The sequence below is a fragment of the Taudactylus pleione genome, unplaced genomic scaffold, assembly GCF_031769625.1.
Source record: "Taudactylus pleione unplaced genomic scaffold, aTauple2 ptg000906l, whole genome shotgun sequence".
Lineage (NCBI taxonomy): Eukaryota > Metazoa > Chordata > Amphibia > Anura > Myobatrachidae > Taudactylus > Taudactylus pleione.
This window is the reverse complement of record NW_028285307.1, coordinates 1,840,508-1,868,227: the sequence shown is the minus strand read 5'-3', so window position 1 is coordinate 1,868,227 and position 27,720 is coordinate 1,840,508. Positions and strand designations below refer to the sequence as shown.

The 27,720-nt window shown below is 42.7% G+C and overlaps 1 pseudogene; it reads right to left on the bottom strand.

Moving 5' to 3' along the window:
- Window positions 1-18,692: 18,692 nt before the first annotated feature.
- LOC148473854 (5S ribosomal RNA) lies at window positions 18,693-18,811 on the bottom strand (annotated as a pseudogene).
- Window positions 18,812-27,720: the final 8,909 nt, after the last annotated feature.

Here is a 27,720-nt window from a genome sequence, read left to right as displayed (position 1 = left end):
ACTTACATGAAATATTTATCATTGTTGTTTCCTATTTGAATTATAACATCAATAAAATCACAGACCCTGGTGATGTCACAAATCAGAGAAAGACACTTGTGTGACACCTGCTGGCAGAAGATACTAAGTGCATTTTTCACGGCACAGGAATGATTCATTATTGTATTAAATAAATCAAGAATATATAGTAAATAAATAAGCAAATGTTGGAAATACAAAGTTATTTACAGTTTATCTGTTTACATTTTTTATTCAATTGTGGCTTATGTGCATTAACCATTTCATATTTACTGATGTCTCGATGCAATAATGTGCCCTGACACGGTGGCTTACTGATTACTGATAAACAAAAGTGCACTCACCCTATAGTCATCATGTCACATGGACCATATTACAGATTCTGTGAGTGGAACATGAAACATTTCCCAGCCAAATGCAGAATGCAGCGAAAATTTCACAGATACAGTTTTTCAAATGTTGCTCAATGTTACTAATACCCCTTTTCCACCTAAATTCCGGGTCTGACCCAGAGTTGGAACAAAGTTCCTATCCGGATCAGACCCGGAATTTTGCCGGCGCTGACTCGGGATATTCCCGAGTCAGCGCCGCTCACACCGCAGTCGGGTCTGCATAGACCCGGCTTTTGCGGAGTGAGAGTGGTCGCTTGGAGATGACGTCATCTCCAAGCGCCACTGAAGCCGGACCAATCGGCCCGCTAGCAGCGCACTCCAGGTCTTCGTGACCCGGAGTGCGCTGTTCCCATAGCAGGGTTTCACGGGCTACGCCCGTGTTAAACCCTGCTAGTTACCTGGGTTGGATTGCCGGGTCACTCGACCCGGCGATCCAACCCTCTGCCCTTTTACACCAGGGAACTGCCCGGGTTAACCCTGCAATAACCCGGGCTTTAGCTCCGGTGTAAAAGGGGTATTATTTGTCCCTTGCGTCTCATTAATTTGCTAAGTACAATAAAAATAAAGTAAAAAGGTAATATCAATATATTTAATTTCTATGGATACCACCTAGAAGAAGGACTGACCTTGCACTGCCCCTCATTTCATCATTCTGTAACCCTCTGTTATTAGGGAATGTCATTATTAAAGCTGCATACACACGTTAAGAATTTCTGTCCAACCAGCCAACTATTTGATTGGTTGGAATGAAAATCTGGTAACGTATGGGAGTAACTGATGATCTGCAATTTGCTCCTAAATGCCAGAAAACAGATGAAAATGACGTCAGACATGTTTGTAAAATGTTTAATCTAAGCAATTTGTTCAAACAACAGTTTTTGACCATTTTCCGGCGTCTGGGAGCAAATTGCTGATTGTCATTTGCTTTCATACGTTACCAGATTTTCATTCCAACCAATCACCTAGTTGGATGGTAGGACAGAAAATCTTTACGTGTGTATGCAGCTTAAGACATTCATCTAAATACATATATGAATGTTATTGTTATTATAACCCTTTCACCTTGAGGGATTACTTTTAAAATATGTTAATTTGTTCAAATGTTTAATAAAAAAAGTTTTTGTTTGAACCAGAAATAAAAGTTTTGGGAATATTTTAGGCACAATAGAAACATTTTCGCCCTTTATCACAGATATTTAGGTGAACTGAATAGTGACCCTCAGCTTTACCAATCACCTATTATGTGGAAGTGAGGTTACTGCATTGTCTTTAGACTCGCTCAGATGCTCAGATGGCGCTTAGATGGCGCATACCAGTTCATAAACATCTCTATATCTCCCAGCTGACGCCTACTGTGTTCTGACTTTCTCACCTTTCCTCAGCAGCTTCCTCCCTGTGACATTTTCTTTATGTTATGAAACTGGAACTGGCATAATAGCCTCCACTATCCGGTGGTTTTCTCTTAGAGCTGCATCTCTGTGTTTTCCTACTGTGGGTGTTTATGTTGTAAACGTGAGACATAATCAGCTTATTCCCTTAAACAGTTTGGTGTGCTGTAATGTGACTCTGTTTTATTAAGACAATATAAAGGGTTTACTGGTGATGTCTTTTGTGCACATAAGAGTAGGCAGTGAAATCAGAAGGTAATTTTAGGTGCTTCTCACCGAGGTGTCTACTCATCATCATACTCATGTTTGGGATACTTATCACTTGAGCAATTTATCATTGCTCCGGTGCAGGGACAGCTCCTCTGAAAAGCAGCTGTCCCTGCTATTAGTAATACCCCTTTTACACCAAAATCCCCGGATCAGACCCGGAACAACCCCCTTTTACAATGCGGTGCCGACCCGGGCTATGCCCGAGTCGGCACCATTCACACCTGACCCGAGTCAGCACTGACCCGGCTGCCCGGCGAAGGTGACCAGCGCTTTTTCCCCTCCCTCCCCCCTCATAATAAAACCAGTGTCTAAAAAACAAATAAACCAGTGTCTAAAACCGAATAAAATGAATAAAATAACCAAATTGGAATAAAATAAAACAATTAGAATAAAAGATGTGAGTGACACCTGAAGAAATAAATAATTGGTTATTAATAATGCTTAATTGCAAATGTTAAGGGGGGTTCCGATAATGTACACAGTCCTGGAGCTATGCTGACACTGGCTTACCCTTACTCTATCCTCCTAGTAGCTGTGGAGGTGGTTAGGGAAGGTGCTGCTCAGCTCCTGTTGTCTGTTCTCCTGGTGCGCCTGGGCCCCAGTGGGCTGCAATCAATGACATCACTCTGGTGGTTAGGCGGGTAAAGGAATGGAGGTAGTGGCTGTGTGCTTGGTTCCCCCCAAAGTTCCCAACGCATTTCATGCATTCCTGTCACTTTTTCAAGAGCATGGGCCACAGATCATGGAAATGAACATTATGACCAATATCTATGGTCCCTCTGCAGTAGGTGAGCCATGAGCAGCAGATCAGCTTGTATAGATGGTGGCCAAGGAACTATTGAGTGTACCCCTCCGGCCCCTAGTCCCACAATGGCAAACTCCAGAGACTTCCAATAAGTCTGTTTGAGGGGAAAAGGTGCTGGGCAGTGGAATAAACTTTAATGTTCAGAGAATGTCGGCTTAGAACCTGGAGATTTGTCCATCTCATATAAGATTAGATAAAAATAGGATCATATGCAGGGTCCAACTGGTCCACAGGGGTACAGGAGAAATCCCCAGTGTGCCCCACTGACTAAAGGCCCCCTCCCCTCCTTCCATTCTCTTGGGGTCAGGTTCTAGTTTGTGCACTTAAATTATATGTCAGAAACTGGGTGCTGGGTTCATTTCCATGGAAACTACACAAAATTGGCCCTCCTGTCAATCAAAGTGGGCATTCCTGAAACATCCTTGTCCCCTTCTTTATAAAGGGGCCCTGTGTTTTGCAGACTCACTATATCCTCTCTAATGGCTGGCCAAGTCCCTCTGTAGTGGCTGGCTATACCGCTCTGAAGACTGGCCACACCTCTTGAGCATGGGCCCACTGCATTCTCTGGTGGGCCCTTCATGACCCAGTCTGACACTGATCAGAAGTTTTAGATGTGGTGGCTTGGGCCATGTTGTGGCTAATTGTCCACTTACATATGCATTGTTTTACTGCTTATGTAAATCGCAGAGTGTCTTTCTTTGCCCGGCTAGCCTGCACTGCAGACCAACAGGTCACTTTAACAAATAAGCAGGTTGCTCTTGTAAAAGCTGAGTTGGTGAACCCCTCAAAATGTTAGGGGATAACTGTTGGTATAGCCTGTATATGTATACTCAGCATTGTGATGCTACTGAAGTGAACATAGAAACACAGTGTGGTCCCAGATAGTCACTCTTTGATTAGTTCCTTATTTAATGCTATATTAAGGAGAGATTTCTCCCACTTCAGGAAGTGTTATAAGTGTGATAAGTTACTGATACAGTGACAGTGGAAGTGCTCCCTGAGTCTGAAGTGTTCCCTTTAGCATGTTTGGGGAGTCAGATAGTGATGAGAGCAGCAGTTGGGCACATAATAATGGAATAACGGAATATGCTGCGCTATATAAGAAACTGTTATGTTGAAGTGAGAAAATATGTCTTTGCCTTAGAACAGTTAAAAGACCCTACTTTGGTAAAGGATAGAGAGAATGTAAAAGTGGTTGATGGAAAACCAGTAGAGCCTGATAGTGGGCTGTCATACCCTCACATGGCAGTACATCAGGATTTGTTGTGCCAAGTGTCCCAGAAAGGAGAAGATATCATGGAACAATTGATAGCTCCTGAGGCATATAGAAGAATGGTTTTAAGACCTGGCTCATGGTCACATAACTGCAGGACATCAAGGGGTAAAGCAAACCTGTTTGAGAATGTTACAATGGCTTTTCTGGCCAGGGGTTCATAAAGATGTATATGAATACTGTGCACCCTGCCCTAAATGTCAGTACCATGCTTCCAGGCCACATTATAGAAGTCTGCTTGTCTCATTATCCTTTATTGAGGTCCCGTTTGAGAGAATACAGTAACTATGGATTTGGTTGAACCTTTAATAAAGTCTGGCAACAAAGACAATTGGTTGGGAACTAGTACATGTCTTTAGCAGAGTGGGAATACCTTGGAAATCCTAACTGATCAGTGTACCCAATTTATGCCAAGAATCATGAAAGAGTTGTGGCAGCTGTTTAAGGTTACTCATCTAAGGACCTCCATGTATCATCCACAGGCTGATGGTTTAGTTGAGATGTTAAACAAAACTCTACAGAATATGCTAAAGAAAGTGGTGGATAGAGATGGAAAATATTGGTATTATCGCTCCTCTATTTATTGCTGGTCATTAGAGAGGTCCTACAATATTCCATAGGGTGTACAATTGTGATGTCCAATTATGCACCTTTGCTCCTAGGGACAGAGTGATTGTTTTGGTTCCCACTGTAGAAAGTAAGTTTTTGGCCTGGTGGCAAGGGCCATTTGAAATTATAGTACAAGTGGGTGAGGGTAATTATAAATTGTACTAGCCTGGGAAAAGAGAACATAGAGTAGCTATTTCAGCCCCCCCTGGTCCCTCCAGCAGTCACAATACATTTGGTACCTGAAGTAACAATAGCCAAAACCCTCTCAACTATTCAACAGCAAGAGGTTAAGATTTGTTTTCTTATCTGGTAAAACAACAGTCATTACTCATGACATAATCACTTAACCAGGGTTTGAGGTTACCCTAAAGCCCTATAGAATACCAAAAGCCCAAATGGAATCGGTGTCTAAAGAAATACATTTTTTTAAAACTTAGATGGCATTAGATATAATTGAAGAGTCACATAGTGTGTGGTCTAGTCCCATCATACCCGTTCCAAAACCCAATGGGAGTTTACCCTTCTGGAATGATTTCCATAAATTGAATAGTGTGTCTAGTTTGATGCCTTTTCAATGCTCCATGTGGGTGAAGGCTAGGAACAGCATAGTACTTAACCATTCTAGACTTATCCAAAGGGTACTGACAAGTGCTGCTGCAAACATAAAGACAGCTCTTCGTGCTGGAGGTTCTGTTTCAATATAAGATGTTGCCATTTGAGTTACATGGGGCACCTGCAACTTTCAGAGGATGATAGAAAAAATTCTAAGGCCCCATAGAAAGTATGCTGCTTCTTACAGTATTTTGATGATCTATAGTCCTGATTGACAGTCTTACTTACCCAGGTTAGAAGCAGTGTTGAACTCCATCCATGAGCCAGGATTAACAGCCAACCCAAAACTATGTTGCTTAGGGATAGAAGAGCTTAAGTATTTGGGATACACTATAGGAGGATATTTCTACAAGAATTTGCAGATATTGTTGCTGGACTAGTTCTGGAGCATCAAAGATGGCTGATCCTTGGGGATTTCAATGCATGGGTTGATGATGAGCTCTCACACCTTGGCCAAGATCTCCTGTTCACAATGAATGCTCTGGGCCTCACACAAGTCATTCCTTCGGCTACTCATATAAGTGGTCACACTCTTGATCTTGTCTTCCAGATTGGATTAGATGTCTTAGACCTAAATATAAACCCAGTCACGTGGTCAGACCACCACTCAATTCACTTCTCAGTTGCAACCCCTCAAAATAGAACTTTACCCATTGAGTTGACAAGGTATCATCCAAGGAGGGGCATGACTCCCCAGGCTCTTGCAGCAAACCTGGATCTTTCTGCGGTAATGGGGACCTGTGAAGATCCTTGTTCCCTTGTCCATTACTATAAAGGGGTGTGACAGCTGCAATGGATATTATTGCCCCTGTGCGTATACGACCCCTCATGCCACACTGTCAAGCCCCTTGGTTTGATAATAGTGTTAGTGAACTCAAGAAAAGGGGGCGTACACTTGAAAGACGATGGAGGAAGACGAACCTGGTAGAGGATAAGTTAACACTAATCAAACATATAAGAGAATATCAATCAACAATACCCGTAAGAAAACAGAGGCCCTGATTCAGAGCCGGACACTCTGACAGAGCTCTTGCTCTGAATCATGGCCGTCCCGCCTTCATTTTGGAGCGGCCTCCTGGCCGCTCGCATAGCTGTGGGTGACCACCCACAGCTATAGCGAGTGGCCAAAATGATGGTCGCGATGGTCAAGACCATTGCAACCATCATGCTTGCAATGAGACCCTGCGGTAGGGTCTCGCTGCCGCAAGCCCAGGAGTGCTTTTGGCTCTATCAGAGCCAAAAGCACTCCCACTGACATCACTAGTGATGTCAGTGGGGCCGGCCCCAGACGGTAGGCATTCCCATGGGAACGCCTCCATCTGGGCAGCCACGCCCTTGGCACGCCCACCAAAGGGGGCGTGCTGTCGATCACCATCGACAGCACGCCCCCTTTGCTGCGAGACCCATAATGATGGCTTGGCTATCGTTATTCGGGTCTCGCGCATGCGCACGATGGAGCTGGCTCCCTCGTGCGCATGTGCACTTAGGCAACATCGACCCGCTTGCGAGCTCTCAGCGCTCGCGAGCGGGTCTGAATCAGGCCCAGAGTTCCTTTCAAATGAGATCAAGGCAGCAAACAATAGGCCGGCTCAGCTTTTCTGTACAGTGGAGATGCTTTGCAAACCAGCATGCATACAGCATGATGAAACCCTCTCCCAGTCAAGATGCAATGAGTTTGCAAAATTCTTTGCAGATGACGTATCCGGGCTGGAATCCCCACAGTGCCATCAAAGGAGTGCCAAACTACCAAGCCTGCCAAGGTAAGCCACCTGTCTGCCTGGAACAGCTTTGACATAATAGATGTAAAAGACATTGCTAAAATTATCAGAATGTTGCGACCCACCACCTGTGATCTGGACCCTGCCTCAACCAAGCTTCTCATAGGGTGTATAGACATTATTGGCCATGTAATTGCAAAAATAGTTGAATGCTCTTTGCAAACAGCCATTTTTCCAGAACCACTAAAGGAAGCAATTGTTAGACCACTTCTTAAAAAACCTAATTTAGAACCCAACTGCATGACCAACTATAGACCAGTATCAAACCTTCCTTTTCTAGGAAAGGTCATTGAGAAAGTGGGACCAATGCAACTGGAAACCCACCTGTCTACCCATGATATTTAGGATCCATTCCAGTCAGGATTCAGGAGAAGACATAGCACTGAAACAGCCCTGGTATGTGTGCTTAATGATCTTCTGATGGCAAGAGACAGAGGTGATTGCTCAATCTTAATCCTTCTGGATCTCTCAGCAGCATTTGATACTGTGGACCATGGGATTCTAATTGAGCGCCTGAAAAATTTCTGTGGACTGGATGGCACAGTCCTTAGATGGTTCAAATCATTTCTCACTGGCAGGTCACAGAGAGTTTCTTCTGGAGTAAACTCTTCATCACCAGTGTCACTTCCATGCGGTGTCCCACAGGGGTCTATACTATCTCCCATGCTTTTTGCAGTATACATGCTACCATGGGGTGAAATAATCAGATGTCATGGCCTGGTCTACCACTGCTATGCAGATGATACACAATTGTACCTGTCCTTTGCTCCAGGTACAAAGGACCCAATAACAACCCTAAATGGCTGCCTAGCTGAGCCTTCAGGAGTGGATGATGCCAGTTGGCTGCGACTGAACCCTGATAAAACAGAGGTTCTTATGATAGGTCACAGGATAGGGCTACAGCATAGCCAACCAACAGGACTTACGCTTGGGGGTTCAGAATTACAAAAGACTAAACATGTGCGGAATCTCGGTGTTGTCCTGGATAGTGACTTGACACTTAAACATCAGGTATCAGCCACAATCAAATCCTCATTCTTTCATCTGAGGAACATAGCCAGAATCAAGCACTTAATTCCCTCAGAAGATCTACCTAAAGTCATACATGCATTTACATCATCACGCCTAGACTACTGCAATGCCCTCTACCTCGGTCTCCCAGCAAAAGAATTACACCGCTTGCAGATGGTACAAAACGCAGCTGCCAGGCTATTAACCAACCAGCCCCATTCCAGCCACATAACACCCATTCTCTACTCCCTTCACTGGCTGCCTGTCAGATGGCGAATTGCTTTCAAGATTGGATTAATAATTTACAAAGCCCTTCATGACCATGGCCCAGGCTACCTGAAGCAGCTTCTGATTCCTTACCATCCCACTCGATTACTGTGATCCGTTGACGAAGGATTATTAACAGTACCTAGAATCTCACGGAATTCGACTGGGGGTCAAGCTTTCAGTTTTGTGGCTCCAATCTTTTGGAACTCACTTCCCCGCACAGTTTGAGAGGCCTCCACTCCAGAATCCTTCAAAAATAGACTCAAGACCTATTCACCCAAGCATTTCACTAATGTCCCTTGTTTAAGCTTATTTTGTATTTTGTACTGTAAATGTAAAGCACTTTGAGTCCTTTAGGAGAAAAGCACTATATAAATAAAATATTTATAATTATTAGGCAGAGGTTTGATAAAACCTCAACTTAATAAAATTGAGGCAATACCAAATTGGTTACAGCCTAAATAAGAAGCAGGTAAGGGCTTCCTTAGGATTCACAGGGTATTATAGATAATTTATTCCCAATTTTGCCACCATTGCTGTCCCTCTGACTAACCTTACCAAGGGTTAACAGTCATTTATGGTTAAGTGGAATCCTGAGATTTAAAAGGCTTTTCAGGAGTTGAAGGAAGCCTTGTGCACTCAACCAGTTTTGATGACACGACTTTAAAAATAAATTTACAGTACAGGTAGATGCATCAGATGTAAGTATAGGTGCTGTGTTGTCTCAAAAACAAATATGGTGAAGAACATCCTCTTATGTATTTAAGTATTAAATATACATGAGATAATGATGTCACTGTGGAGGTGTATAGAAGATCGACAGTATGGCCGACAGGCAATAGGTTGACAGGGTTAAAAGATACAAAAGGTTGACTGACAAATTGTCGACAGTGTAAAAGGTTGACATGGACAGATGGTCAACACATTTTTTTCATGAATTTTAAGATTAGTGTTAGGGGTTAGGGTAACTGTTAGGCACTTGGCGGAGGGTTAGGGTTAGGCTGCTAGGGGAAAGTTAGACACCACTGGGAGTGTTATGCACTAGAGGGTTAGGGTAAGGATTAGGCTTACATTTTTAAAAAAACATTTTTGTGTCGACCATTTGTCCTTGTCAACCTTTTATACTGTTTACCATTTATCAATCAACCTTTAGTACCTGTGACCTTTCGGCCCTGTCAACCTATTGCGTGTCTATCTAGACAGTATCGATCTTCTATACCACATCTGCAGTGCAGAGTGCATTGGATCAATGTACAAGTATATATATATATATATATATATATATTCAGGATATATAAAAATATATACCAGGAGCATTTTAACAGATGAGGGAGCCCACTATGCCAGCATCCGTTCGTAAGAACCCCCTGTAAATGATCCCGGTGCCGTCATATTTCTGTCGATAAAAAATCAGCATAAGCAGTATGGAGCAAAGTCTCTGGCACAATGCGCATTTTTTTGAGTACATTATGGAAAGATGCGTCACTGGGAGCATATATAGGAGGTTCTACCATGGGTCAAGGTGTACCTTGCACACGGCTATATCTATAAATCCAAAGTGAGGCCACACTCACAACTTCAATAGATTAAGCAGTCACTGGGGTGTCTTCCCAAATCCATTTACGTAGATAAAACAATAGAAACAAAACAATGGGGCACTCACCAGGTTTCTTCATGCATATAAAAGTTGCTGTTTATTACTAACATATTGTTAAAGGTGCTATAATGCTCAAACGTTTTCGGACTCAACAGAGCCCTTCATCAGGAAGCACAACCAACACAACGCAGCATGTTCAGATGCCCAAATCACCTACAACAAGGGAAATCCAACCCCCCTAGTCATATAAGTACCCACATCACACCTGAGAGATAAACATGTTAATGAGGTAATTAACTAACGACACAGCCCAATCTATCACTGCCGACAAATAAACACTATAGAGATGTACTGAACACACTGGGGAGCGCAAACTCACCTCTGGAGACTCAGATCACATCACCTATAGAGACGGCGTGCGCTCCAGCAAAAACACTGGATTACGCTAATGCCACTAAGAAGCCAACCACTTCCGCGTTCCACTGGACTGGAAATAACGGGTGTAATCAGCTAAAAGGTCTGACAGGAAACACATGCAGTGTGCAGGCATGTGTTCCAGCAAAAATACTGGAATATACTAATGCCACAAAGATCACAACAGCTTCCGCGTTCTAACGAACCGGAAGTGACAAGAGTAACTATCAAAATCGGCAGCCCTAGATTGATTAGACTGTGTTCCACATCAAAACAAGGTTCAATCCCATTGATGGGGGCATAAAAAAGTAAACGTTAATCACAGCACAAGGGTGCTATGGGTAGGGGTTACAGGTGAATAGAGACACTACTATATACAAAATAAAATCATATTAAAATATAACTATATAAACCCATATGCTGTACAAATCACCCAAAAGATAACCGAGGTTCGGATAGAACAGAGGGCACATAAACCCCTAGGCAGGGATGCGTGGGGTTAATAAAGTTACAGTAGGTAGGGGAGTGTTAGTTTTTATGGTCAGATTGACATTAGGTTAGGATTGGTGGAGTGTTGTGTAAGGGGTGTGGTTAGTAGGAGTGTTGTGTAAGGGGTGTGGTTATTAGGAGTGTGGGTAGGTCAGCACTGTTACTCTGCCTCTTGGGAATCTGATCTGCAAGCTGCACAGTCACAAGGGTGTAATACTCTGGTCTTTGTTTTTGGTATTTTTTCCCCTTTTTCTTCTCATACATTTCTTTCCTGCCGTCATCTTTATCTCTTATTCTTCTTATTCTGATCTATTCTTTCCTGCTTTGCTGTTTCTTTATCCTATCCATTCCTCTCTACAGTATACCTTGCCCCTGGCACGCCCGTTTTTTCTCCCTGGATGATGCTGCAGATCTGGGTTTCATAGTCCTCCCCCCTTCCCTCCTCTCTGTGTGAGCTATTACTGAATGGGCTATCTCAGCTTGAGCTATCTCTGTGTGAGCTATGTTTATGTGAGCTATTACAGCCCTGTACCCCTCACAGCACAGCAAGGCATGCTTGCTGCCATGGGTTTCCCATTGCCTTCAATTGTAATATAGTTCCAGCTGGTCGCGCTGGTGCTGCCGCACTGGATTCTGGGTCTATTGCCGGACAGTTGGTGGCAGTGGGGGTGCCCTGACACCCCTACGGTCTCCGCAGTCTGGGGGTGTGGGGGTAAGACTTAGCACCTCGGCTGCACCTGCGCCATACGTCACACGGGCTCAGCAGTTAAAAAAAAAATGTGTGCGGCCTCTCCCTCCTTTTCTTTTATACAAAGCAAAAACTATTAGCAGTGCATGCATATTCAGTAATAACAGGCTGAATGATACGCACAGTGTAAGGACGCTATTAAGTTGGTCCTTTCGGGCATTAGGTATATGGTTATGAATGTGGTAAGTTATGTATCGATAAGCCAACAGTTTAATATATTAAAAAATGACTGTAGGTAGGCAGCTGTATTCATATCTGGTTGCGGGCAAAAAGCAGTTCTCCAGCGCTCATGTCAGCCGCAGCTCCTGGGCTAGGCTGTGGGAATATGTAATGTACAGGACTGGGAGGTTCCCTCGCTGCTCCGCGGCAGGAGACGGCGGTCTTATGCTCGCTTGTTGTTTGTGTTATTGTGAGGGCTCTTTTCATACATAACCCACGACTACAAGGCCGTGGCGTATCTCGTTTCTCGGCCATATGCCGTTTCCTCAGAAGCTTACCAGCCCACCTCTGCACATCTTTTTATTTGGTCTATTCACAGCGGCTGGTCATTGTCAACAAACCAGTTTTTATTCATCTAGTCATACAAAACAGTTTTATGAATCAATACTATTGGTAGAGCACTTATTTCATACATAAATGCAGTGCATTTTTTATACATGTTAAATGCGTTACAGCACATGTTATCATTATTACCAGTTATTATTATTACCAGTTATTTATATAGCGCACACATATTCCGCAGCGCTTTACAGAGAATATTTGGCCATTCACATCAGTCCCTGCCCCAGTGGAGCTGACAATCTATGATCCCTACCACAGGCTCACACACATACACACTAGGGTTAATTTATGTTTGGAGCCAATTAACCTACCAGTATGTTTTTAGAGTGTGGGAGGAAACCGGAGTATCCGGAGGAAACCCACGCAAGCACAGGGAGAACATACAAACTCCACACATGTAGGGCCGTAAGCCAGCATGTCAGAAACCACAGTGCCTTTGGCCCTTTGTTCTTCGGTTCTTCTGCATGGTTCCTTATTAGATTATTGCATTAAGTTTTTGTCATATGACCTACATTTATTACAGCAAACATTCATGTTATAGTCATGCACATGGTTGACATTCGAAAATTATAAATCAGTACGCACAATGAAGTTATATAAAACATTCATGTTTAGTCATGCACATAGATAAGAAAATAAGTGCGGCAGAGAAGTGTGGATAAGGAAAATATGTATCATGGAGTATTCATCAGTTAATCGCTCACAAATGTGTTCTTGCACACTATTACTAATATCACACTATTACATACTTTCTATTTCATAAATGTACTAAATTACATTACATGGGTATCCCTAAGTTTCATAGAGTTTGGGAGTGTCTTGGGACCCTATGACCACGTAGGGACTTGAAGCGTGTGCCGCTCCCCCTCCCACCATGCTCTCAAGTTGGAGTCAGCTTGTGAATGGTATCTTGGGCTCATAGTCTAAAATCAAGTATTAGGAGCCTATCATCTCCTATTCTGTTATTCTTCACTTGTTTACTCTCTTTCTCTGTTATAAAATGTTTGGACCACCCTTTTGGTCATAAGTGTGCATGCATAGGAACACCACGTGTCAGTGCGGCATTTTTCTTTTGCCCATATGATTTACCCTTATACTTTCTGTAGTTGAATTGTATTAATCCATGTACAGTAATTTATGCTCTTTACATGTAGCCGGTGCTCGTGCATGCATAGGACCACTTCGTTCTGGGATAATTTTTCTTTTGTCCGTATAATTTTCCCTTATACTTTCGGTAGTTTATTGCATTTTATTCACGTAGGGTTTTCTGGCCCTTTCCCTATAGCCAGCGTCTGCGGTTAGTTTTTCTTACCCATGAGTGGGTGCTTTTCCATACCGTTTTAATTTGAGAGCTTTGTCTAATACATTGTGAAGTCATACATAAGGTACATTTATGCGATAACTGCTGGTGTGATTTCAATTATCCCCTCAGTGGTCCAGTTCCTCCTCAGACTCAGTATCTGGCCTTTGGGAATATTTGTTTTATACTTTACTTTTTGGTGTTGAAAATGTTTTATATGCCAGCCAAATATGGTTCATATGATTTTGGCGAGCTACACATTTTTGCATGGTAGTCTCATCCCTATTCCAATTGAGACCTATACATATATATTTATTTTATATACAGATACAGGTTCGAACCGAGTCCACCCCCACATGCAACGCTCTTCAAAATACACCATATCTTATACACGCACACCCCCCCCACTTTTTATTTTACAAATACATGTTCATAGGATTTAGGTGAGCTACACAGCTTACATTGCATCTGATCCCCATTCATATATACCTAATCGTATATTTTTATATATAAATCTTACATAGGGAAACAGGTTTGACCCGAGTCCACCACCCCCACATACAACGTTCTTCTAAGCACACCATATCTTATACACAGCCCTATGTAATAACAGGACACGCCCCTGGCTTGGGTTTCCCCGGGCTGTGGGTTGTGGTCTCCTAATGGCTTAGAGAAGCTCAGTCAGTGTTTATGTGGGGTTGTCTATATCGGGGAATACTACATCCCTGGATTCAGGAGCCATCGCTGTGTTGCTTGTGTCAGTGGGGGTGTTTTTGAGGCCCCTGTTGTCATAACAGTCGGGGGCTCTGTTTACAACAAGGGTTTGCATTGTTTGCTCCCCCAGCATCCGATATGTCGGCGTGCTGAGTCCACTAATTAAGCAGCAAGGTATGATTTGAGGCTGTTGTTCCTTGTGCTCGTTTGCTCTTTACACTGCTGCGCCTGCGCATACGGTTCATTGCCTAATGCAAAGGACCCTGAATTTCGATACTGCCCATGTTTTTCTTTTGTTTCAGACATCGATGTGGCTGGATCCCCTCCTACCACCACCCCAGGGATCGATATTGTCGCTTCTGTGGTTGCCAGGAATGGAGTCATCAGTGCAGATGATACCCTGTTCAATTCTCAAGCCGCCATGGAGAGTTTTTGCATGTCGGTCCTTGGCTCCTCAGTCCTATGATTGCCTATCAGACTTTGTGGCAGCATTGAGAGTCTTTCTGGCAGTCTCAGCTCGGCAGGAGATACAGGCTCTATGATGATGGAAGTCCTATGCCTATATTCATGTGGACTAATGATGTGTAATGTTTGTTGTGGACTTGAGTGTTCCGGCCAACTTGCCACCTTTCCGGTGGGGGTCTCGAGGGATTTTGCCCTATTTTTTGCCCTGCTTAGGACAACGTTTGGCTAATGCTATAGTTTAACTTCGTGTAAACAAATAACAAAAATATGAGAATGACATTACTAAGCAATATAAAAATATCCAGCAGGTTTTTTGTAGGTTTTTACCTCGGGTCAAGTCCTCCTTCCCCCCCTTTCCCTCCCCCCCATCACCTCCCTCTGCAATATGTCATTATCACCATACTCATGTATGTTTCATGTATTGCAGGTGGTTTACAGGATTACAGCTCATTTTGTTTATCGGACACTTGTATATATTTTGGGTGGGTCAATCCCGCTTGGCTAGTATGGGTTGGGAGGCATTAGTGCCCTGTATATGGATGTCAGCGGAGGACTTTGGTTCTCCTTTGGTCTTGGCAATTCACCTGGGAGGGAATGATTTGTGCCGGCAGATGTCACTTTACTTGCGGCACACTATTTGTCATGATTTGGGTGGGTTGCTTGGCTTTGGCCAGATGTCGTGATAATTTTGTCCGATATTGTGCTAGTCTTTGATGTAGGTGCATGGTTGGGGGGGGGTAGATTTGTGGAGCATCACCCTTTAATGGGGTACAAGATGCCTAGCAGGGACAAATTTCATTTATAGAGTGTTTTTTGTTCGGTGTGGGGAGGTTTTAGAGGGTAGGTTGTATGGTGGCGGGCACGTTCCATCATTGGGAACTTGCGTGGCGGGAAAGAACGGTAGTATCTATAAAGCGTCCACCTTGCTGCAGTATGAGCGGTGCGCCCCCTTCTATGCACTGGTTAGGCTGATTTTATCCTACTGGGGTCAGAGACACCTCTCGTCGGAGAGGGCTAAAATAGTGCATTGGGATGGGGCTGGATACCGTCTCACTTGCCAGAGAGGGATATCGGCCCTTGCAAGTTTTATATCACTATTACACTTGAATTGGGATTTGGCCCGTTCAGTGAGTGTTTTACATCCTTGCATAAGTCAAGAGTGGGGCATCAGATTACTGGCCGTTCTTTCTTATGCCACCATACTCTGATTGTAAAATAAATAAAGCTGACCATATATTTTTGATCGCATATATACTTGGTCTGTCTCTTTATTTTATTTAAGCTTGGTTTAATAACTTTGTGGTTGCACGCATTATCTGCCGATAGGGAGTTTAAGATAACCGAGGTTCGGATAGAACAGAGGGCACATAAACCCCTAGGCAGGGATGCGTGGGGTTAATAAAGTTACAGGAGGTAGGGGAGTGTTAGTGTTTTATGGTCAGATTGACATTAGGTTAGGATTGGTGGAGTGTTGTGTAAGGGGTGTGGTTAATAGGAGTGTGGGTAGGTCAGCAATGTAATACTGCCTCTTTGAAATCTGATCTCCCACCCTCCCTCCCACTTTTTTTCCTCTTGTGTCTTGTGTCGGCTTTATTTCAAGGGCGGGAAAGAACGGCAGTATCTATAAAGCGTCCACCTTGCTGCAGTATGAGCGGTGCGCCCCCTTCTATGCACTGGTTAGGCTGATTTTACCCTACTGGGGTCAGAGACACCTCTCGTCGGAGAGGGATAAAATAGTGCATTGGGATGGGGTTGGATACCGTCTCACTTGCCAGAGAGGGATATCGGCCCTTGCAAGTTTTATATCACTATTACACTTGAATTGGGATTTGGCCCGTTCAGTGAGTGTTTTACATCCTTGCATAAGTCAAGTGTGGGGCGTCAGATTACTGGCCGTTCTTTCTTATGCCACCATACTCTGATTGTAAAATAAATAAAGCTGACCATATATTTTTGATCGCATATATACTTGGTCTGTCTCTTTATTTTATTTAAGCTTGGTTTAATAACTTTGTGGTTGCACGCATTATCTGCCGATAGGGAGTTTAAGCAAATAACTAGAAATAATAACATAAACAAGATACACCACAAAACAAATACTCATACCTAAATCAAAATTGAGTAAATTTACCTACAAGACATGTCACAAGACGAACACACACACATACATTAAATACACATTATAGGTTGAGAGTGCATAAAGGCATCAAACTTGCGATGCCAAAAAATTAATGAAAATCAACGCAGAAATACATTTAAAGAGTTGTACTCATTCAGACCGTTGGGTTCCAAGTCCAAGCCACGATTCCAAGTCTAAATATCCACTTTTCTTCCAACTTCTTCAGTAGCAATCCATGATCACCTCCACGATACTGCTTAAGTATCCAATCAATGATTCTATATTTAAGCATAGCAACCTGGTGGCCTGCATCCAAAAAATGTTTTGCAACTGGTTTATCAGAGCCATCCATTAGTAGTGCTTGATGGATAGAGCTATGGTGGTTAGCCATACACTCATGAAAGGTACAGGTGGTCATCCCCACATATGATAGGCTACATGGACACGTTAATAGATAGATGATATGGTCCATACATCAATGTAGCTTATAGCGTATGCGTATGGGTATACCACTCCGGGTGTGTGAGAAGGTGCTTCCTGGGATCAAGAAACGGCAAGTAACGCAGCCAGTACATTTAATGCATCCTGGTTTCCTTTCCTAGTACTTAGCCAGGTAGTGTTATCAACAGGTGTTTGGTGTGTTGGGTGCATAAGCAACTATTTGAGGCTCTTGTCCCTTCTGAAAGCCATCATAGGAGGTTCCTTTAGAATTGGATCTCAATAAAATGTTTTGAAGTATCGATTGGAAAAGTCTACTGAGTGCCGCCCGGTTTGGGGTAACTATATGGAGTGTATACACACTTGGGGAAGGCACCTTATCAAGGTACATGGGCTAACATTTACATTTAAGTATAGAGTGTCGGGTGTATTGCGGATGTATATATATATATAGAGTAGGTAGGCCGGCAGTGTAGTAAATTACTTGCCTTGGTGCCCTTCTAGATGTTCACTCGGAGCAACCAAACATGTAGCACAGAAAAAGAGGGGCGCCACTCCCAGGTCTTGTAGAAGAAAGAATCAGTCTGACAACTTTGTCTGCCTTGTTCAACGTTTCAGTCGGAAATTACTTTTATCCAGAATGCAACAAGAAATACAATTGTACATAGCTATATACAGGCATGTCTAATGTGATAGATGCAGCGTTATGCTCCATGCCATCCGAGAGCCCAGAGTGTGACATCATCCTCGTGCGCGCTCAGAGTCCCAATGTGAACGCGATGACATCACCAATGTAATGACGCATTGCGCTGCCTCGGACCCACAGGCACAGCACAGGGCTAAAGAGAGAACATATAACTCTGCACCCAAGTGTTCAAAGAGAGTGAAAAAAAGTACATATATGAATAACATAATAAAGAGGAAATATATTCTAACAAACATATAAAAATACAAGAAAACATACAAAACTATGTAAAGAATGTACATACACAAGAGATCCATATTAAAATATATATAATATGTGAATGAAAAAGCCAAAATGTTTACTGTATGTAAGTCATTGTTCTATGAAAAGATATATATTAAAGATAAATAATAAAAAATAAAAAAGGTACACCAAAAAGTGGTGGCAAAATTTAATTATATGCCTTTCTAGGAATACAAAAAGAGCTCAAACGGATGTAAGAGACATGTTGTGAGGGCACTGGGTCCAAAGAATGTTTAGTTAAATCATGAACTGAAATGTTAGATGTAGGGCTGAAACCTCATTGGCTGTGACAAATCATGTCTGAGATAATAACATATATAAATATGACCACCATACAGGAAAAAAGGAGATGCCTGTTGGCAAAGAAGAGGGCGATCATGTGTAACATATCTTCCCACTCACTACCTGTGGTTCTGAGTATATATGTTTTTAAATTTTTTTACAGCACCCAATCTTCCTAGGTGGTCTCCCATCCTAGTACTAATCAGGCCCATCACTGCTTGGCTTCCAAGATCGGCTGAGATTGGACAGAGACAGTATGGTATGGCTGTAACTAATTCAGGGGCCTATTCATCAACACTAAATTAACGTTTTTAAGGACATTTTCCTTAAATAACGTTATTTTAGTATTCATGAAGCCACTTAGCACAGGAGATATCACTGATATCTTCTTGCTAAGTCCCCCTGCATTAATTTCCACACTCCCCATATATTAGTATGGGGATGTGGAAATTATGGTGTTCATCAAATTCCGAAAATTATGAATTTTCGGAATTTGATGGAGGTACTAACCGCTACTGTGAGGTGGTGAATAGCAGGTGAAACTTACCTGCTTCCAGCTGGACTGGTCCCCGGCGTCTTCCGCCAGCGGTGGGTGGCGTCCTCTGGCTCCGGAGGCTGGTCGGACACTGTGTTCTCCCAGCAGAACACAATAAAGATTAGAATAAAAAAAACAACTTTTTTTTTTCTAATCTGTACTGTGTGCTGTTGGGAGACCATGTCACAGACCAGCAGGACGGAGCCGGAGGCTGCTGCGCGGACAGGTAAGTGCTGAAGGGGGGAGAGGCGAGTGGGAGGGAGGGGGGCAGGTGAGCGGAGGGGGGGAACACAAACTGATTGCATGTGTAGACAGTGCTACACATGCGCTGGGTTAACAAATTTAACAGCGCATGCGCAGCATGTTTCCAGCTGCGGTAAGTTAGTGTAGTGAGGGATAACTATCTATTTCCTGAAAAGCTGTCATCGCAAAAATGACAGCTTTTCGGAATAGATAGTTATAGGGAGGAGGAATGATGAATTCCTCTGGTAATTAGGTAGAACTCCATGCGAGTTCTACCTAATTACCTCCAGGGAAAGTTTAATAATGATGAATAGGCCCCTCAGACATCTATAGGAAATACACTGGTCTGGATAAGAGAGTTAAATATGTCATATGCTTGTCCCCTCAAATATGTGAGAATATTGTAATTACCAACGAAAAAATTGTAAGATGTAAAAAAATGTGAGAAGGAGGCTGTCAGAAATGACAAAAACGAAATGAAGAAAAAAATAATTTTTTTTTTAAAAAGAAAGAAAAAAAGAAAGAATGAAATGAAGGAAAACGAGGGATGTGTATCTATAAAAAAAGTCACAAGAAGGCCAGTATATGAACAAATCCATCTCAAGATTCTTCAGCCTGATAATAAAAAGCAAGAAAAAAATAAAGTTTCATTAAGTCCGAAAGGAGTAACAGTGTTCAGTTTATGAATCTACTGGGTCTCTAATTGTAGTAGGCGCTTCTCGCGATCTCCTCCTCTCCTGTCCAATGGAACAAAGTAAATGATCTTGTAGGGTAAGGGGAGTGTCGGTTCTCCTTGAAGTGGCGGGCAACAGGTTGGTCGATCTCTTTTCTAGACAGGGCTTGTCGAATGGCTGTGCGGTGTTGTGCCATTCTCTCCTTGAATAACCTGATGGTCTTGCCAATATACACCAAGCTACATGGGCATTTTATCATGTACACTACATATTTACTTTTACAAGTCAATACATGTTTTATCGGAAAATGTTTACCTGAATGGGGGTGTACTATATAGTTGCCCGGTTCCATATACCTGCAGGTTGTGCAGCCAGTACACCTGTAGCAACCTGGTTTTTTTAGACAAAAAATTAGTATCCTGAATGGAGGTTTGTTGCGAAACATCATTATGTACCAGCCAATCTTTAAGGTTCCTACGCCTCCTGTTGCACATCATAACGGATGATTGGTTCAAAGATTTAATGTTGGTATCAGTATTGAGATTCGGCCATAGTTCCTTGGTGGGATGATTAATAAATTCACTCATGGTATTACGGATGTTAGAGAAAAACATGGTTTTATTGGTTTCCTTTTATTTGTTTTTCTGGGTGCATAGTTGCTCCTGACACATTTTCATCACTTTGGTTTTGGTACCCTCCAATTCATTAATATATATCTTTTCATAGAACGATGACTTACATAAACATTTTTTGGATTTTTCATTAACATATTATATATTTTTTATTATGGATCGGTTGTGAATGTATATTCTAGGGGTGTGCACCGGCCACTTTTCGTGTTTTGTGTTTTGGTTTTGGATCTGGATCTTTCTTCGTGTTTTGGATCTGGATTGGTTTTGCCAAAACCACCCTTCCGTGTTTTGGGTTCTGGGTTTTGTGTTTTGGATCTGTATTTTTTTTAAAAAAAGCATAAAAACAGCTAAAATCACAGAATTTGTGGTTTTTTCTGCTCCTATGCTATTATTAACCTCAATAACCTTAATTTCCACTAATTTCCAGTCTATTCTGAACACCTCACACCTCACAATAGTGTTTTTATGTCCAAAAGGTTGCACCGAGGTAGCTGGATGACTATGCTAAGCGATACGAGTGGGCGGCACAAACACGTGGCCCATCTAGGAGTGGCACTGCAGTGACAGACAGGATGGCAGTTTGAAAAACTAGGTCCCAAACAGTACATAATGCAAAGAAAAAAAAGAGGTGCAAGATGGAATTGTCCTTGGGCCCTCCCTCCCACCCTTATGTTGTATAAACAGGACATGCACACTTTAACAAACCAATCATTTCAGCGCCAGGGTCTGCCACACAACTGTGGCTGAAATGATTGGTTCGTTTAGGCCCCCACAAAACAAGCTGGCAATTAATCTGTCCCTGCACAAACTGGCTTCACGGAGGCAAGATGTCATCCTCATCCTCCTCATCCACCGATTCCTCACCCTCTTCAGTGTTGTGTACATCCTCATCCTCACAGAGTATTAATTCATCCCCACTGGAATCCACCACCACAGGTCCCTCTGTACGTTCTGGGGGCTGGTCTCCCTGGAAGAGTTGATAATTCATTTTTATGAACATCATCTTCTCCACAGTTTGTGGAAGCAACCTCCTACGCCTTTCGCTGACAAGGTTCCCGGCTGCACTAAACACTCTTTCGGAGTACACACAGAGCCAGTTTGTACAGGGGCCTCCAAATTGCCTCTTTTTTTCTGCCAGTACAGGTACGGACTGTCTGACATGCCTACTTGGATGCTGTCACCGATGTAATCCTTTAACAGACAGACGCACGCTTGTCGTTGCTGCTTTGAGGATGCAGGTGCGGCTACAGCCCACACAATTCACAAAGACAGAAAAAAAAGAAGAATTTTTTTTTTGTGGAGCGCACTTTGAGGGTTACACCACCCTTTAACAGACAGACGCACGCTTGTCGCTGCTGCTTTGAGGATGCAGGTGCGGCTACTGCGCATACATTTCACACACAAACACAGAAAAAAAGAAGATTATTTTATTTTGGTTGGAGCGCACATTGGGGGTTACACCACCCTTTAACATACAGACGCACGCTTGTTGCTGCTGCTTTGAGGATGCAGGTGCGGCTACAGCCCACACAATTCACAAAGACAGAAAAAAAAGAAGAATTATTTATTTTTTGTTACAGCACCCTTTAATGGACAAGCCATCCGGCCCTTTACTTATGACACAGGCGCACACTTAGCGCTGCTCCTTTGTTGATGCACATGCAGCCACAGTGCACACAATTCACAAACACAGAAAATAATTCCTCCACCATTCTGTCAGTGGTGACATTATCATATGCAGTTACAGTAGACATGTCAGAAATTGACATTGTTGGCACGTCCTTCAGTCCGGACCAGATGTCCAAACTGACCCTTGACTAATGACACAGGTGCATGCTTGGAGCTGCTGCTCTGTTGATGCACGTGCGGCTACTGCACATACATTTCGCACACAAACACAGAAAAAAAAGAATTGTTTATTTTTTGTGGCATGCACTTTGGGGGTTACACCACCCTTTAACAGGCTTATGGGACACAGGCGCATGCTTGGCTCTGCTCCTTTGTTGATGCACGTGCAGCCACAGTGCACACAATTCACAAACACAGAAAATATTTTTTTATTTTGTTTGGAGTGTACTTTGGGGGTTACAGCACCCTTTAACAGACAAGCCAGCCGGCCCTTTACTTATGACAAAGGCGCACGCTTGACGCTACTTTGTTGATGCACGTGCGGCTACTGTGCACACAATTCACAAACAGAAAAAAATATATATTTTATTTTTTTAGGAGTGCACTTTGGGGGTTACAGCACCTTTTAACGGTCAAGGCAGCCGGTCCTTTACTTATGACACAGGCGCACGCTTGACGCTACTTTGTTGATGCACGTGCGGCTACTGTGCATACAATTCACAAACACAAAAAAATATATATTTTATTTTTTTAGGAGTGCACTTTGGGGGTTACAGCACCCTTTAACGGTCAAGCCAGCCAGCCCTTTACTTATGACACAGGTGCACGGTTGGCGTTACTTTGTTGATGCACGTGCGGCTACTGCGCACACAATTCACAAACACAGATAAAAAAAAATTTTTTTGGAGTGCACTTTGGGGGAGCACCCCTGATGCACAGATCACCCCCTGGACAACACTACAGCACCCCTCTAGGTCTACAGCCTTTACTTTATGGGACACTGCACAACACAGTCCAGCCAGCCCCTATAGACTTTGGAGTGGACACAGCCCCTATGATTGCTACTGACTGCACAACACAGCCCAGCCAGCCCCTATGGACAACAGCAGCACAACACAGCCCAGCCAGCCCCTATGGACAACAGTAGCACAACACAGCCCAGCCAACCCTAGCTCCCACCCTCCCTCTTCACTGTCCACAGCCAGAGTGAGAAATGGCGCCGAAGCGGGGACCTTTTATAGAATCCAAAACCCGCGAGATCCGGAAGGCGGGATGATGACGTTTTGCCTCGATTTCAGATCCAAGTCAGGCGGAAAAAGTCGAGCCTGACTCGGATACGACTCGGATTGGGGGGGCTCGGAGGGGTTCCGATTTCAGAAATCCGAACCCGCTCATCCCTAGTATATTCTATACATACTTTTGTATGTTTTCTTCTATTTTTTGTATAGATTTGTATATGTTTGTTAAGATATGTTTCCACTTTATTATGTTATTCATATATGTACTTCTTAATTTTTTTTCACTCTCTTTGAACACTTGGGTGTAGAGTTATATGTTCTCTCTTCTCATAGGGGGCAGTGTATGATAAGCCTTTTTTTTTGCTTCCTGTAGTTATATACACCTGAGGGTATATTCCCATTCTGGTCACATTACATCACTCTTCTCTTGAGTTTTTTCCTATATTTCACTTTATTTACATGGTTTCACTCACATAGGTGCTGGCTGCATATGCAGTTCATTGTCAGGTACCCGCACATTAGTGAAGTCTTCTCCTTCAAGCCTCACATCCCCTCCGATACCATTGGGGGTGCCAGACCTATCAGCCCTGTGCTGTGCCTGTGGGTCCGAGGCAGCGCAATGCGTCATCACTTTAGTGACGTCATCGCGATCATGTTGGGACTCTCTGAGTGCGCCCGAGGATGATGTCACACTCTGGGCTCCCGGGGGCATGGAGCATAACACTGCACCTTTCACATTAGACATGCCAGTATATAAGTATGTACAAATGTAATTCTTGTTGTGTTCTTGATAAAAGTAATTTCCGACTGAACAAGTGATAGACAAAGTTCTGTCTTCTACAAGAGCTGTGAGTGCCACTTCTCTTTTTGTGCTATATATATATATATATATATAATATATATATATATTGTATATACTAGAGATATGCACTGGATCATTTTCACTGGGTTTGGTTCTAAATCATTTGCCGGTTATGGTTTTGGATTTTCCAAACCGCCTTGGCTGGTTTTAATTTTGGTTTTGGATTTTTTCCCAAAAATTGGTAACAATTGGCAAAAAAAGCAAAAATCACATCATTTGCACCTTTTTTTGTTCCTAGAGTATTATGAACCTTAATAACACTGATTTCCACTAATTTCCAGTCAATTTTGACCACCTCACAGTTCACAATATTGTTTTCAATATTCAATTTTGTGACTGGGTGAGAGCTGTCTTACTTGCTTCTCCTTGCAAAAGATTGTTTCACAGTCAATAGTTTTTTTTAAAAATAGAAGTCTTTTTGGTCCCCTTCTGGGATGAAGATCCATCCCCAGCAGCAGCAGAAGGCCTAGCACTAAAGGATTCTTCTGAGGAATCCTGGATAGGGAAGGAGTCACCTAGCCGTAACAAATTGGATGCAGGACTACCGCTGATCATTACTGTGGATATTGAGGATGAAGCTGTCGGCGATAGAGATTGCAGGTGCTGGGATCTAGTTGAACTTGAGAGAAGGGAGCTAGCTGATGCACCAGTTTCTGATATTGTCGAAAACTTTTCATGAGTTTGCTGCAAATTATGTAACCGGGAGGACGTTCCTAGATGTTTTAAGTCCCTACCTCTACTTATTGTGGTTTTACGAATGTTACAAATGGCTTGAAAAATGTTGTCAGGAATTGACTAAAAATAATTCCACACATACAGTAAGAGGTGCATTCATTTGTCCTAATCCCAGGCATGACAATGGCCTTCCTCTTATCATGGCCAGGAGCTGCTTTCACTGGTGCCTGTCTTACACAAACAACATCCTCATCCTCAACAACCTCATTAGCGCCGGCATCAGCTACACAAATATCCCCCTCATCCTCTTGCACTTCCTCAGTGGCAACCTCAATTTCTATGTCATCAGCTTTATTTGTGCTGCTTATCCCCACATTTGCAGAGGGAGCAGAAATGGTGGAAGGCAGTTTATCTGTGAGTACAACAGTATCAGAAAGATCAGACTCACACATAAAACTCGTGGGCACACTTAGGGGTATATTTATTAAAGTAAGAGTTTTTAGAAGTGGAGATGTTGCATATAGCAACCAATCAGATTCTACTTAACATTCAACTAGCACCTTTTAGAAGATAATAGCTAGATCCTTGAGCATCGACTTTAGTAGATGATGTTGAAGGACTAGCATATTCATCATGACTGGTGGAAGCAGCTGCAGCTGGTTGCTCTTCTCTAAATAGAACATTTAAAATTTTTCAATTTGCAGATCACTGCATGGCTTATATATGCATGTGAACAAAGCACAGCAAACAGTACAAACAATACCATTATGTAATTTAATTTAGTGACGTTGCAGGTGCAGGTCTATTCAAACAGCGTGAAGTAGAGTCACAGGGCTTATATATGCACGTGAATGTCTTACTGATGAACACAGCACTGCCTATATAGCACAGCCACTTGTAACTTGACTAATGAGTCTGGACACAGCCTATACAGCAGAGTACAGCACAGCATACAGAAGCGTGCACCCCTATACACATTGACTAATCAGCACAACCACTTGTGGCTTGCGAGTCTGGACACAGCCTATACAGCAGAGTACAGCACAGCATACAGAAGTGTGCACCACTATACACAGTCATTGACTAAGCAGCTCAGCCACTTGTGACTTGTGAGTGGGGACACAGTCTATACAGCATAGTACAGCACAGCATACAGAAGTGTGCACCCCCTATACACATTCAGTAAGCAGCACAGCCTATGCAGCGGAGATAATCGCAATATACATCAGCGTGCCTGACAATGAAATGGTGCCGAGTCCCATCCACGGCGCCTTATATGGAATACAAAACCTGCAAGAATCCGACACTGCGAGGATGATGTTTTGCTTCCTAGTGGAATCTGAGTTAGACGGGAAGACACGAGCTGCCTCTTGTATTGGCTCGGATTTCCAATGTTCCGGCGGCTTCGGATTTCAAGGAATCTGAACAGCTCATCTCTATCTCAACTCTGTATATATATATATATATATATATATATATATATACTGTCTGTATATATGTGAGACACACGCAGCATACATAAACACACACACACGTATCATAAACACACAGCATTTAGTACATACACACATAGCATTCACACAGCATATGTACACATACTGTAGCATACACACAGCATACTTACTAACACACATACTGTACATACATATAATATACAACACACACACTCACACACACATACTGTACATACATATAATATACAACACACACATGCCCTGCGGACCACCTCCTAGGTGCCGGGCTGCTGGATGGCTATGATCCTTCGCCTCCCACACTCCCTATTGTGAGGACTGTGATTGCAGTACGCTGCCTGAACCCTGCTGGTTCAGCTGTAAGCGCTTCAGCGTCAGGTGGTATGAAACCCACCAGAAGCACTTACAGCTAAACAAGCAGTGGCCAGGCAATGCTGTCTCCGTCTCTGAAAAAAAATTTGGTCCATCAGGGGGGTTTCTGGATATTCTGGATATTCAGAACACCCCTCCTGTGTGTGCTACTGAAAATATATCTATAGTGGGATGTTGATAATAAATAATTGTGGACTCAGCGCAAACAATATATATATTATATGAAACAATATATTTTTTCACCACCCATTTATCTTGTTTTCAAATATATGGTTTCCAAATAAAATCGAGTGTTTGCCCTGCTCTGTGTACCTACTCTGAAACCTCACATCACTGTATATCTCCCCTCTGCCTTTCTGGAAACCAGTGTGCTAACATGGAAACTACAGTAGGTGCACTAACAGAACTTAAAGGGTCCTGTATCACATATTGCACATCGGAAATGACCTCAGTGTTGTCCTTGGTGGTACTATGATCAGTGTTTAAGAAGTTTATTACATTTAGCATTTGTATAACACGTAAACGTACATTGTTTAATGAGAACTAGTAACTCCTTATATGTGAATAATCTCCCAAAATCTTCTGTTCTGTATTCAATACTATGTCAGTGTAGTATTAAGGTTTATTGTTTTTTTTATCATATGATGTTGAAAGAGGAAGAACCTGTATGTGGGAAAGTAAAATATTGACAGCAATGCTGGGAAAATGTGTGAGAGTATACTAATTAGAATGATAAATTAATGTTTTTTATTTGCACTCCACAGTGAGGTGAGAAATACATGTATGTTTAAATATACACCGTAGGCAATTTATCAGAAATTCTGATCATTTATTCACGGGTGTACTGACC